This window comes from Corapipo altera, unplaced genomic scaffold (assembly GCF_003945725.1).
Source record: "Corapipo altera isolate COAL_440 unplaced genomic scaffold, ASM394572v1 55, whole genome shotgun sequence".
In the NCBI taxonomy this organism is placed as follows: Eukaryota; Metazoa; Chordata; class Aves; order Passeriformes; family Pipridae; genus Corapipo; species Corapipo altera.
In genome coordinates, this window is record NW_020884882.1 from 11760228 (window position 1) to 11774529 (window position 14302).

The following is a 14302-nucleotide window of genomic DNA, read 5'->3' on the forward strand; positions in this document are numbered from 1 at the left end:
TGTGTTATATTAATACAAAGTATATTCCTCACAAAAAAAATTTGAGTCCAGGTGTGATGGATTGTGCAAAGATTTGCTTGGATTTTTCCAAAAATGTGACCTGAGCCCCACGGCTGGAGGAGGGTTGTGATTTGACCGGCATGGTTACCTGACCCTTGGCAGAGGAGTGAGATCCAGAGAGACTGACAGCAGCAGCCTTTTGTTCCAGCGTTGCTGTTGTTCTGGTTTTATTTAAATTGGAAAGGCGAGAGGGCTTGGGAAGCTGCCAGTGTTAATGCTACAGTCACTGACAAGGTAAAATGTGCTGGAAAAGACAGACAGCTCTCCTCTCACAGCCGCGATTGCTTTAAAGTTGGAGCTAAACCTCTCTGCAGAGCAGGTATGGGGAGTGTGGATTGCATTGATTCCTGGCCCTATGAGATTGGGAAGAGATTCAGCATCTAACACCAGGCCCAGCCCTGCTGCAGGAGGGGGTGGTGAAGGGATTGACTGCTTTGCATGGTTTAATTGCCCTCAGCACTGCAATCTGCAGCAGTTTTCTAAATTATGGCTAATGTTCAGCTTTATTTCTTTGTGAGAAACAGCAGCCAGTAATGAAGTGGAGCATTTAGTCAATGGTGATAAATAGTTTCTTTCTTAATCAGAAAAACAGAAAGAAAAAAAAAGGAGGTAAAACTGGGCTATCAGGCTTCTCTTCTTTTCTCTTAGATAACATCACCAACAGAAATACCCAGGAGCTCTAAGGATTCAATGTCCACCCAGGAGTTTATTGGCATAACAGAGCAGGTTTTTCTTGACTTGACTCTGCCATTTTATGTTTAGACCTCAAGCCTATTCTCTCTCAGGCATGCATTACAAAAGAGATTTTAGCTCTCTGCCCACATAACACTTTCTTCCCTCTTGCTTGAGCCTCCTGCTCTTGGCAAGAGCAGAGTCTCCTACAGAAACAGATGTTTCTCTCTTGCCTATCAAGGACACATCGCTCTTGGGCTGAGGCTTTCCACTTCCTGGTACTTCCAAGCACCACAGGTAAGGTGTGCTCCTCTCTGGAGCTCCCTTCTTCCCTCCAGGAAAGCCCTGAACTCCCTGAGGAGCCCAGGGAGAAGAGGCTGAAGCAATTAGATCTCCAGAATATGCCAAGGCTTTTGCTGTATGTCTGTAAGAAGGATGTCCTGGGATGTGTTAATCACCCTGTATCACAGACTGACTTGGCTCCTTGCGAATTCTTTGGCCATTGGCACTGTCCTAAATATTTCCACAAACAAAGGGACCTGCAGGTACCCCGTGGCAGGCCCAAGGAAAGGTTGACAAGAAAAGGATCCAGGCTGACAGTAGAAACCTGCTCATGGCCCCACCAGCAGCTCTGTTTGGCATTGGGGACACTCGAGGTCCAGTCTCTGTTCAGAAAACTGTAAATTTTATATACAAACTAAAACAAGTGACTGAGATGCCATGTAAGCTCTTACGGGCTGCACAGCAGCAATTTGTAGGGTTTGTTAAGAATAGACCAAATGTCTGGGGATGCCGCTGGCTCTGCCTGGATCCTTGGTGTTTACTCATTAGTTGTTTGTATGCTCTTCCCTGCAAGGTACTGCTATCAGTGTTTGGAAAGAGGGTACGCACCAGTTACTGCTCTCAGCTTCCTCTGTTCTGTGCCTCATTAGTTGCAGCTCTTGGCAGGTTGATAAAATGTTATCTCCCAGATAAGCCCAACACTGTGTTGCTATCTTGACTTGTGCAGTAACACTTGGCCTCTGCTTCTATTGGAAATAATGGAGTGGAGGGGGTACCTCCTGAGACACGATTAAATCACCTCCTTGGAGGTATTGCCTGTGCAGCACCACCACAAGCAATGGTGTCTGAGAGGGGATTTGAAGACGAGTGCCTGAGAGGTGTCCCAGTCCCTGCCAGTGCCATCTGATGCAGGAATGTCCTGGACTGGCAGCCTGCTGGCAAAGAAAGGCGAAGACCAGCTGGGGAGGGTCATGCTGCAATGAGCTGTGAGAGACTGGCAGGAAACAAAGGACCCCCACATGCCAGAGGTTTTCTTTATATTCTTGTGGCTTGAGGGAATTTGGTGCTCTCTGGGCCATCCAACCACTTTGCCTTTCTGCAACACTTCACCACTGCCCACACTGCATTTGAGAGGATGATCAGGCCAACATTTGAGCTTATCCAGTACCCAAGGTGTGGGAGCATCTGGGGTTTTAGGGATGGAGAACACATCATGAGGGAAGCTGAGGCTCACCACGAGCTTTGAAACTATGTTCTTGGTATTTGTATACCAGTAAAGCAGCACAAACCATATCCTATGACCCATCCATGTGCTTTCTCTGCACAAACGTGTTCCTGCACTGGTTCCCCAGTGCAAACACAAAATGTGTGGGAACTTTTCTGCATCTCTCACTGATGCATGGCTGCCAGCATTAATACAGCAGGAGAAGCTGCACAACCATCTGCAGCACTGGCAGGAGCCAGGCTTGATCCATGAGAGCACTGTATGTTTTCAGCAAGGATCAGAAAACCAGTTTACCAAGGAGGAAAACAAAAAAGGTCATCGTTTAATACCTTTGTCTTTCCGCCTCCTCCCCAGGATATGAATCTGGACCCTGTAAAGTTCTAACTTTTATTTAATTCAGCTTTCCAGAGGATGAAATGACTGAGATCCCCACTCCAGTGAGGTAAATGTGGCTAATACACAGCACCAGCCAGCAAAGGGCCCAACCCAGTCTAAGGCTCCCAGCGATCCGTGTTTGGTGATCTCTGCAGATGGCTGAAGTGGCTCATCTCCTCTCTAGGAGAAGTGTTTTATGCTCTCCATAGGGGGAAAAAAAGGAGAATAACTGCATAAATTACCAGTGGAAGCAATCTCTTCCCTGACAGTCTTCCCTGCCTGTTCTGCTCCTAAAGGACCAGTATATACTGACTCTAATCAGGTTTGTCTGCTCGTGTTGGGAATTTCAACAAGAGGAAGCAGAGGAGTTTCTGCCTTCCAACCAGCAGAAAACCTCCTGCAGCAGAGATTGCTCCCAGTGGGCTCAGGCCCTTTTCCCTCATTGATCAGGGAAAAAAGTTGCTCCCAGGCATTTCTCAGTTACCTTGGCCTTCATTTTCAGAAGCAACATCAACTGCCTCCTGCTGAGTGTCCGGCTTATATTTGAACAGGGCAGATTTTCAGCTGGGAGATGCCCGGTGCTGCCTGGATATTATCCTGCTTCTCCTGTCACCTGGGCTGGGCTGAGTGAAACCATCATCATACCACACAAGCCAGGAAAGCGGCAGAGCTTCACTCTCTATTCTCAGTGCAGGGAAACAGGATCATGAAAGTGCTCTTTACAGGTTTCCTGTCCTAATCCAGAGAGAAATCGCTCTCATTGTTCACCGAAGTTATGAAATTGCAGGGGTTTGTACATTCCTTTAAAGAGCTTGCAAGCCCTGCAGAGGCAGTGCCTGTATTCTGTGTTTTAGCACCTGCAAAAACCACTCAGATCAGCAACTTGCCAGAGCTACAGAATACATAAACCTGGTATTTTTGCATCTGTTTAGTATAGGCTGTTAGTGGGAACCAGCTGAGTAGGTTCATGTCGTTTTTGCAGGAGAAAGCAGATGACATCAAATCCCTCTCCTTGTATTTTCTAAAGGAGGCCAAGAGAAGCCACTTCTCTCTCCTGCATAAAACATTCAACAGGGTCCAAGCTCATTATTTGCCACATTTTTTTGTATAAATCTGTAGAAGCAATGAGTGCATCTGTGAAAAACTGCAGCCTACCAGCCATGAGACATTCATTTGGACTGACATGTCCCCTCCTGCAGCTTCAGCTGAGGTGGGACCAAGCAGTCCCTTTGGAATGGGTGTGCACGTAGAACTGTTTTCCTTGGTATCAACTGCTATGTCCCAGCTCTCTCACAAGCCATGAGAGTTTGGGAGCTGTCTTGGAAGATGGGATGAGGCAGAAAAGGAAAAAACCACCAATATTGAGTTGTTAAATGTTGTCTGATAGGCTGGAGCACAGCTCGAGCCGGGAGTGAAACGCCACTCGCAACCACACATGGGGTGAGAATACAGTAATAAATAGTGAGAATACTATATTAAATTGTCTCCTTTTTCTACTTGGGCACCACCTGCTGGCATGTAATTAAATTAGCGTCATCAGCCAGATATTAAACTCTGCAGTCCCTGAGAGCATGCCAGGTTTTTTCCAGATTGTTAAGCGAGGTAGAGAGGAGAATTCTTTTAATCACCTTGTTCATTCCCTGTACCAGCACTTAGTTACTGTAAATATAGCTCCTTGTAGATCCCTCCTCTTTTTAAATCTGTGGTGGAGAGTTCTCATGGTGAATGTTTTTCTGGGCACTACTTGCTCTTGGCAGCAGGGAAAGCCAGGCATGTGCATGTGGCAGTGGTGCTCAGCTCAGCTGCTCAGTGCTTCTCCTGCCTGTGGACTATCCCTGGACCTGCCAAAACACAGAAAGGACCAACACGGGACTGGAAGGACAATCAGAACCATGGAATGGTTTGGGTTGGAAAGAATCTCAAAGATCATCTAGTTCCAACCATCACCCTTCCATGGGCAGGGACATCTTCCACTAGACCCTGTTGCTCAAAGTCTCATCCAACCTGGCCTTGGACACTTCCAGGGGTGGGGCATCCACAGCTTCTCTTGGCTGTTCCAGTGCCCGACATTCCTGGGAGCCAAAGCTTTGTAACTTGCTAAACCCCTAACTTTGTAAACTTGCTAAAATATAAAATCATGTGACTGAGAAATACCAACCCACCTTACTCAGGTGTCCCAGAAGAAGCTGCTGCACAAGCAGAGCCCAGGACCAAGGAGCAGATCCCAGCAGGGAAGATCTGCAAGGGGGATACCAGGAGAGAGTGTTCATCCCTAGGAGGTGCAAATACGTTTCTGGGAGTTTCGGCTTCACATCTGACACAGACTGAGCTTTCTTTGCCATGTTTAATGCAGGAACAGGAATAATCCCCATGCTCAGCAGTGTAAGCTTGTTCAATTTAGCCTGGCAGCACAGAGATCATCTTTAGTCTTTAGCAACGCTTTGCATCAGGTGCTCCTCTGCCCTGGGCAAACATTCCCTGCAGCCAGGGCTGGTTTTGCACAGGTATCAGTGGCTTCCTACCAGCTTCTTCCAGATGCAAAATGGCAGCTGCCAGGAGGGAAAGGAGATGATGTGAAATGACGGACGAAGGAGAATGCAGTTAGGGAGTGAAGACAGGGACATATCCTCAACATGGGAACCAGCAAGCCTTCCTCTTTGGGAAGTCATGCATGCTGCTCTCCCTTGTGGAAAGGAAGGGACAAGTTTGCTGACTGGTGACTCTTCTCAGGAGTGCAAAAAACCAGAAAGGGCAGCTAACAGAGCAAGCTTCTTTTCCCTGGGTACCCAAAGTCATCTTCTGGTGCATATACTGGCAATGGGGTAAGAGATGACATGTAGTACCCAGTGCTCATCCCCAGATCTTTCCTACTCAGCTTTTGGCTGAGAGCTTCACCGCTGGTTCCCAACATGCTGTTCTGTTTCTCCACATTCAGGGGAAAAAGGATAACCAGGACTTGGATCCATAAGGCTGAGGGGAAATGAGAAATGACATCCAAATTCCTCATTGCTTGCAAGATGTGTGTACACCACAGGAGGAAACAAGTCAAGGAGAAATCAAATTAAAAACTGTGCTTGTGAGAAATTGCGCTGAGAGTGAAAAACCTCCAAACTAGCATTTTTGCTGCAATCTGCTGTTGAAGGCTTGTGGTCTCACTGGACCCCCGGTGCTGTGGGAGAGCTGTGTCAGGTGGCTTTGCAAAGGGGTAGGGAAAGCCCTGTGAGACATATGGGAGCATTTATACATTATCTGCCAATAGCTGGCTGCAGAAACCTGTGATTTTTATAAACACAGGGGCTTTTTGGAGCCCTAGACTTGCTGCAGGGCAGGTGTTTATCCATATTCTTGGCTATGAGCTTAGGGAGACACAGGAATAGCTCACTGAAGCCAACGTGTGTGAAGCTCCCCTGGACCCATGGGACAGGCTCCCACGGGATGAGGCAATCCCAAGACCTCACCCCGGTATAAAATCCAGCCTGCCTGAACAGTGCTCCAGCCATCACATTTAGGATGAGAGCTGCATTACCATCTAGAGGAATGTGGAGGAATGTGGCCTTCCCCTGGTCATTGTTGTTTCCTATGGTCTGAAGGAGATGGTCAAAGAAGAGCAGGTAGAAGCATTGAGATGCTGTACCTGGCAGAGCTGCAATTTCTCTGCCAGATTTGGCCAACAGGGAGTGATGCAGCTCCTGGTAGGCACCAAGCAGTGGCCCTTGGAGAGGAACAAGCCCTCTGCCAGCTGAAATCATCTTGCTTTGCCCATAATGACTAGTGCAGGCAGGAGCTGAACATGCCTCCAAGGCAGCACATGAAAAAACAACAGTGAAAAGGATTTTAAATGTGGTTTGTGAGCAATAAGGCTTTCCCATGTTGGCTGAGTCTGACAATCTCTCCTCATACAAATTTCAAAGAGGGTTTTACCCTAGTGAAAATACAGCGAAAGGCTCTCTTTTATATGTTTTTTAAAGCCTATGCAATCAAAAAGCTCTTTGAAGCTCCAGGAGCTGTAGACATTGTCTAAAAACATCTGCTTCCATTTTTCCACTGTATTTTCCCTTGATGGGAAATGAAACCAATCAAACTCTTGTTAAGGAGGAGAGGCAGGATAGCCCTGTGCTGACAACCAGGGTCCCGGACTGGGACCCAGCTCTGCCAGGAGGGGTTGGTGGCACCTGCACAAACCAGCACCACTGGGTTTCCAAAAGCCAGGTTCTGCTTCCCCAGTTGTGAGGGATGGGATTTGATCCCATGTGCTCAGGATGACCAATGTGGCTGCAGTCTCTTCTCCAGCTATTTGCTGTCCCCAGCCCTCAAGCCCAGCTCCCCCAAAGCCAGCAGCATTTGCTGCTCTCTGTCCCTTCCTGCAGGTCTGGATGGGGAAATATCTCTGGGTAGCTGATGCTGAAGGACACATTTCCCTTCCCAAAACTCAGCCTCAGGAAGCTTTTCCCTTGGTTCAGCCCCACCTACGACAGAAAAGAGAGCTCAATGCATGGCAACACTGGACTCAGAGAGGCCCCAAGGTGCTGCCCACACCATCACCAAGCCAGGGAAGAACATGCATACAGCCATCACATAGATCACTTTGAGTTTACTGTGTTCAAGCAAGCTGGAGAGAACAGCTGTGGATTTGTCATTTAAAAGCATTTTAATGGGAGGAAGCTCATTTTTCAGTGCAAAAGCAGAAGCTCAAGGAAATATTACAAACTGTGAGCATTACTTTCTGCTTCCTTCACAGCAGGTCTGAGCCATCTCATCTGCTGCATTATGAAGAAATTATTTTAGATTTTCTAAAAAAACCAATCCAGAAATAATAGCACAGCTACCTTGCTGCTTCTCCCAGGAGGTAATTGCCTAATAGGAACATCTCACAGTGTCAAAGAAAAATAGAATAACCAGGCCCTGTAGGTCTTCTCTCCAACTGTTACCTGCAAGTACCCACAGCTGCTGCCAGTAATTTCTAGCACCCTGGCTGCTTATATGTCACAGCTACAAGAATATCATCACCATGATCTACCTCATAGTGTAAGAAAACAGTATTTACTAAGCTGGAGTTGATTCCTTGGTGACAGCCAGGGTAGCACATTCTGTGTCCCAGGAAAGCCAGAGCTGATCCAGCCTCAATGGCAGTCAGGGCTGGCACACATCTGTCATCTAGGGGTCATGGGTTCCTTCTGTGCAGGTACCATTCAGCTAAAAACCCAGCCAGCAAAGCAAGCTGGGATCAAATGTGCAAGGGGAGAGAGCACAGGGTTCCTCAGGTGGTGTTTCTTCTCTACTTGAACCCCTGGACTAAGCAGCAGGTGAAGTGGAAGGAATGAGCATGCAGACCAAAACAACATCTTCAAGAGGAAGCACATTTAAGCAGAGGATAAGAGGGAACATTTTATGTAATTCTGGAAAACCTGCTCAGAGGCAATCCTAGTGCAGGTGAGGGGATCTGTCACCACAGCCCAGTGTTCCCACAATCAGCCAGGGCAAAGCTGGTGTTTCACAGCCTCAGCCAGCCCTTCACCAGCACTCCTACCCCTGCATCACACCTAACTCCCGAGTTGAGAAGCTGTTGGAAGGGCAGGGACTTTTGCAGCTTTGCTCCTTCACTTCCTCAGCCCTTTTGCCTTTCCAAACAGCCAGCCCCAGCTTCCAGTGATTCTGATTTTTGCAGCCTGATTTCTGGTCTCCTCCAGCTCTTCTCAGACAACTCCCAATAGCTTTTAATCATGTCTCCAACTGCTGCAGCTGCTGGCTGAAGACTCCCTGTTTCTCTGAGGGCACTCACTCTCATCCTGCTGTGTTAGGTAGGGTGGGCATTAAAAGCAGAACAGAGCTCTTAGTCCTTCCCTGTCCCCGTGGTGTGCTCCCAGGCCTTATGCTGATGTTTCCCTCCTGCTGGAGGTGGGAGCTGGAGACTCCTTACCCTGGATGTCTGTCAACTGAAAGGCAGCACTGACGTGCAACACCTGCAGCATGAAAACTATTTGGGAAAATGAAATGGCAGGAGGTGGAAAGCTCAGTGTAAAATTTTGTGCTCAGCTTGAGGCTGAAAATCAGTGTGTTCCCTATTCACTCACCTGATTTCTTCTCTCCCCATTAGCCTGAGAGGGCCATCAAAGCATCACAGCTGAACAGATTTCTGTACAGAGACTTGAGGAGTGATGATTTGGCATTCAAAATGGATTATGCAGCAGTCTGGGGGAGAGAGGCTTGGAAGTAAAGCAGGAAGATTTTAAGATAAAGATTCAGCCCGCCCCTAAAAACACACACAGCCCCAGAAACACAAGGGAAATAATTTTTAACATCAAGGCCCAGCAAAAAACCCCAGAATTATGTCAAAGCAAATTGCAATGCAGCGTGAGCTGCATCTAGTGGCCAAGGAAAGTACTGCTTGGCTTTGGAGGAGCAGTTCAGCTTTGTAGGAAAAGTAACAGTCAAATCCAGGAGTGGATTTAATGCTTCTCTCCTTGTTGTTCAAGGTTGGACCCAAACTACAATCGTCCTCCCTGAGGAAAAACAAGGGCTCCTATTGAATCACCAGTCTCAGTATTTCCAACAGCACTCGTTCAGAAGGTGCCACAGTTGCCTCCTGACCCAGGTTTGCAGCAGCCCTGGAGCCTGGAGGCTGCTGTGACCACCTCTTTGAAATCATCCTAATGAAATCAGGATGGTGATTTCAAAGAGGGCAGCGTGGGGTGAGGATTCAGGGCTGAAAGGCAGCAAATGCAGAGCGGGAAGTTGCATGGATTAGTCAAGACACCCAGAAAGCTGCCAGCATAGGCTAAGCCAGCACCTGCAGCTTCATATTCTGCTCAGAGCTATGTAATCCCTGGCTGCACATCGTCAGGATCCTCAGCATTTCCTCCTGTAAATTTTGACAGTACTGATAACTCAATTTGAAAGCCAAGGTGTTTCCTTGACACAGGACTTTTCCTAAGCGGAAGGCAGAGTACATCAACCCACGGCACGATTCATTACCCTCAGCTCAGAGTACAGAGCATGTCAGGGATAAAGCTGTGAAGTTTTGATTTATACAGGTTAATCAAGCAGAAAGCTATTAACTGAGGGGCAATGGATTATTAAATAAAATGACAGGAGAAACATAATGTCAAAACACCTGGTTCTGACTCCTAGAACATATAATTGCTCTTCTTATCTATCCCAAGTCTTTCCTAGTTAAAGCAATCCCTCCAGCTCAGATACAATTTTAAACACGTCGAGGACTTGGTCCAGTGCCTATTTAAGCATTTACAGCATAGCAAAGCAATTAAAACTCTGAATAATACCAATGAAGGTCTTTATCAGAGTACTCAGAGAGTTGAAAGACCAAGACGTGGGCACTACCTGCTGCAAAACTTTCAGTAAGTTCTCCTTGACTGACAGCAGGGTCAGTTTTGGGGGGCATAGTCTGGAGGGATGAGCCACAGCACATGGCAGAGTGTGAGAACCACATCTGTGGTTACACTACCTATCATGTTACACCACCTACCTGAGCAGGCTGCTAACCTGGCAGTGATTACATGTGACACGAGCCCCTGCAGCCAGCCCAACCTCATTTATGGTGATTCCAGTCAGGTAGTGTCCTGTAGCATTTCTCAAATAAGACAAATTTGATGATAAAGCAAAAAAATTTCCACCATCCTGCTCTGTCCATTCAGCCTATTTTCTCTTAGAATCCTGTCTAGCTTTCCCTCCCCTTTCAGCTGGATTGGTTTGCTCTTCTACCTTTAGCCCATTTCCTGATAACCAGCTGACTTCTAAAACTCTTTCTTATCTCCTATCCTATTCTCCTCCAAGAAAGGAGAAAGATACAACCCTTCCCCTGCAAACCTCTCCTATCTTCCTTTTCAAGGGATTGTCACTCCCAGACAAGTCAGTGATTGACTTTGGTTCCTGGATGACTGGGATCAGCTGAGGAAGGGAGGGATCAGTGATCCATCACAGACAAAGCTGAACACAGGAAGTGAAGAGCTGAGCTACAGCAATTTCTGCTCCAGACCAAAAGCTTTCTGAGTTGAGGAGTGAGTGCCACAGTATGTTGCTCTTGGAGTACAGCAATGGAACAGGCTGGAAATAAATAGGTGAACTTTCACCTTAGTTTTGCTCTTGAAGATCAAGGTAGTAAAACTCTGTTCCTTGTAGTGCTTAACCTTCAGAATTAAGGAGCTGGTGCATTGATTTTTCTTCTTGAACAGTAAGTTGGTCTTAAGCCTTTCTAAGTGTTTTCCTCAGCTGAGAGGCTGGCCATGCTCTAACAGGCTGGTACCAACCAAGCCTGCAATTTAAGTTCTGTCTTGTGCTTTGCTGCTCATATAAGGCAGCTTTGTTTCCTAATTTTCATGGACACCTAAACACAAAGATGAGCAGAAATAGTTGTCTTAGTGACTTGGAAGTTATGATATGTGAACACTGGGCATCCCAGACTTCCTGCAAGGTGTTCAAGACTGAAAAAATCCTGTAGTACATATTCCTACGTCCAGGGAAGTAGTTTGCACTTGGTATATTGAATATACACTTGTCCTCTTTGTTTCATAGAGGGGTTCTGCTGCCACAGGTGGATTAGTGCTCTGTCTTTCCCCTTTGTATCAATTTTCTTAAATTATCAGCCTGAGATCTCCTGTTGGTTTTAAGCTCTGAAATGTTCTCCTGGCATGCCTAACCCCAGCAGACATGTAGCTTCTGAGAACCTTGGGAACCGCAGGAGAGGGGGGTTTTTTTGGGTCTGTGTAACGAAGGTACTAACAGGTGGAAGGAGAGAGAAAGGACATGAAAAATTTTGCTGATATTATCGTTGTGATATGGATACCACCCTGTGGTAGAAACAGTCTGTGATTGGCCTCTCAGGTTCCTCTGTTTGCTGGACATCTGTGGCAATGGAAAATGTTGGTGGCAAATCTATCAAATAAGGTTTTCTCTTTAATCAATAAACTACTCTCCTTTAAAAGGGATTTCTTGCCTGCTGCCACACAGCTTGCACTGAGAGAGAAAAGAGCCATCAGGTTTAGATGTCACCAGTGTCAGTTTAATATTAGAGAGAAGAACTTGCCTCCATGTCAGTTCTGAGACATTTTTCCCTGTCATCACATCTCTGGCCAGACCAGAAGTGAGATGGGCCATTGATTCTGCCCCTCTTTGCTTGGGAAAGTCTCTTCAACATTAGTTGACTGGAAGGGTTTGCTGCTCTCTGGCACTGTGGTCTTGGCTGCATCTCCACAGCAGGAATGGTTCAGCTCTCATCCTGGGGTAACAAAATTCACTTTGGCCCATATTACTGAGCAGTTTTAATTTTCAAATGGCTTTATCAGTCTCAGAAGGGTGATTAGGTGTGCTGAGGATTACAGCTGGGATGTCTGAGCTGAAGGAGAAACTTGAGATTTCTTCACAGTCCACTGGAGAGCAGGTTTTAAGCTTTAAGCATGCTGAAAATGAAAGGCAAGCGCTCTAAAAGGGGTTCAAGAGCATTGATACCTTCAGTTTGAGAATGTCAGGGCAACATTGTGAAATTGTGTCAATAATTTGAAGAAATAAGATACCATTATGGCTGCAGCATCAAAAGCAATGTAATGGCTCTTCTTTGCTATCAGCAGGTTAAAGGCTTTCCCTCAACTACAGTGTTTCAGTGGAAGATGTGCATAATGACCTGGCATGGTGCAGTCTGTCACAGCTCATTCAGTGTCTGCAGTAGAGCAGAGCTGCCTCAGCAGTCCCCAGTGCAGTATTTTTCTAGTCAAAAATGCCGCTACAGCACGTTGAAACTGTAAGTGGGGGAATAAGAAGATTCTAAGGCAAATTTAGGCACAGGAGTGACTTTTTTTTTTAATGTTTTTGAAAGTGAAAAGTCAAAAGCTGAGAAAGGCTTTTTTTTTTTTTTTTTTTTAACCATTCAGTGTTTGTGTTTTCCAGTCTCCCCTGCAGTAACCTGGCCAGAACACAGAGCTCTATTCCCCCTCAGTTTTTTAGGGTTTGCAGATCACTTGATGTCTCTTTGGACTTGTTTTTTCTGGGTGGGACAAGGACTGTCAAGTAATTAGGCTGATATTGGTGAAGTCACCTGCCCCTTGCTGAAGCAGCCAGAGCAGACCATCAGTGTGGCTGGAGCTCCAAGAAGGCTCCTGATTTGGGAGATTTTTTTAGAGGAAAACTAACTCTTCTGGCATCCCAGAGAGGTTCTAAAAATGCTTACCACCCCCTACCAGGAAACGTGAAGTCTCTTGAAGTGTGGCTGGTCCTGCAGAGCTGTGTCATGAGCCTCTCCAAGGGGAGAGCTAAAGATGCTCCTAAGGCAGCAAGAGGTGCCCTGTGAGGCACTCAGATGCCACGCTTCATCTGTGCCAGTTTTGTTGAATATCCCAGGTGTGCTAATAAGAGCATTAATGTGTTTGCAGTTTTACTGGACCTCTGGGAGGAAAACATGGAAAGCAAACGTTTCACTTAGGCTTCCTGTGAGAGCTATTACTGAACCAGGGCTTTTTTTCCTGAAATCATAAGCCTAGCTGACTTTTCCATTCTAATTCAAGTGGGAAAGCAAGATGGCATTGCGTGGCCTTCAGTCTCTCTTCTATTTGTACATGTACATCTCGGGAGATGAATTATTTATGATAATGTAATTATAGAAGCCAACAAACAAGTGCATTGTACATTTTTCTCCCCAAAGAAGCCGCAGTCTGTGTTCAGGACACTAGATGGTAGTCTCAGTCCAGAAAAATTTCAATAATGTCTGACATTGCAGTGACAGTAAACTGTGGCTGTTTCAGTGGGTTTTGCTCCTTGCACCACAAGATTTGATGAGAATCTGTTGTGATGGGGTAACGTTACTCAAAAACAAATTGTTTGATGTTAGGTTTGAAAGCTGTAACCAATTTCCAGCTGTTTTACAGAAAAGGAGATCTTGAGTCTGATAATTTTGCAGTTAGCCATTCCTGATCTGCCCAAAAAACAGTGAAATATCTATTTCTGATGGTGTGAGCAGAGATTCTGCTCAAAAGAGAGACCCAGTCCCTTCGTATCTCAATCACTGACACCAATGATGTTAAGGAAGACTCACAAGCCATGTTCCTGCTTGCTTTCAGTGTGAGGTTAATAAAATGTGTATGTGAGATATGGAAATCACCATTTTTAATTATTAGATATCATAGACTGCCTGAGAAATAAAACCAATTCTGACTGGGAATAGAGTGCAAGGAGAAATCAGGCATATGTTCCTCCTAATGTGGTCATTTCAGTTTCAACAAATTGCAAACTAGTATTGATTTCTATACATAAGCTATGAACAAAAAAGAATTGCAAAACTTCTCAGCAGCCTGAAAAGTCAATATCGACCAAACTAGAATGGCATTTAGGAGAGGAATGCTTGGCTGATGAAAATAAATAGCAGTAAAATAGCTTCTCACTTGTAATTTTAATCTAATACCGTATCAGGTCTGTAATGCTTTGCAAGTGTCATGCAATGCATCACTGGTGGCTACAGAAATGTGCAGAGTTAATAAAGAAGGTGCCTGGATGTGGAATAGCTACCCACCTCCAGCCTTCCTGAAAGGTTTCAATTTGATGTATGATATTCCTCTGGTGAAAGTATAAACTCTATTAATTCACAAAGTGAGTCTTATTCTTGAGTTCCAGCAAAGAAGCCCTTTGCCTGAGGCCCCAGTTTCATACCATCGATTTGTCTTTATCCCAACATGCATCTTCAGCCTT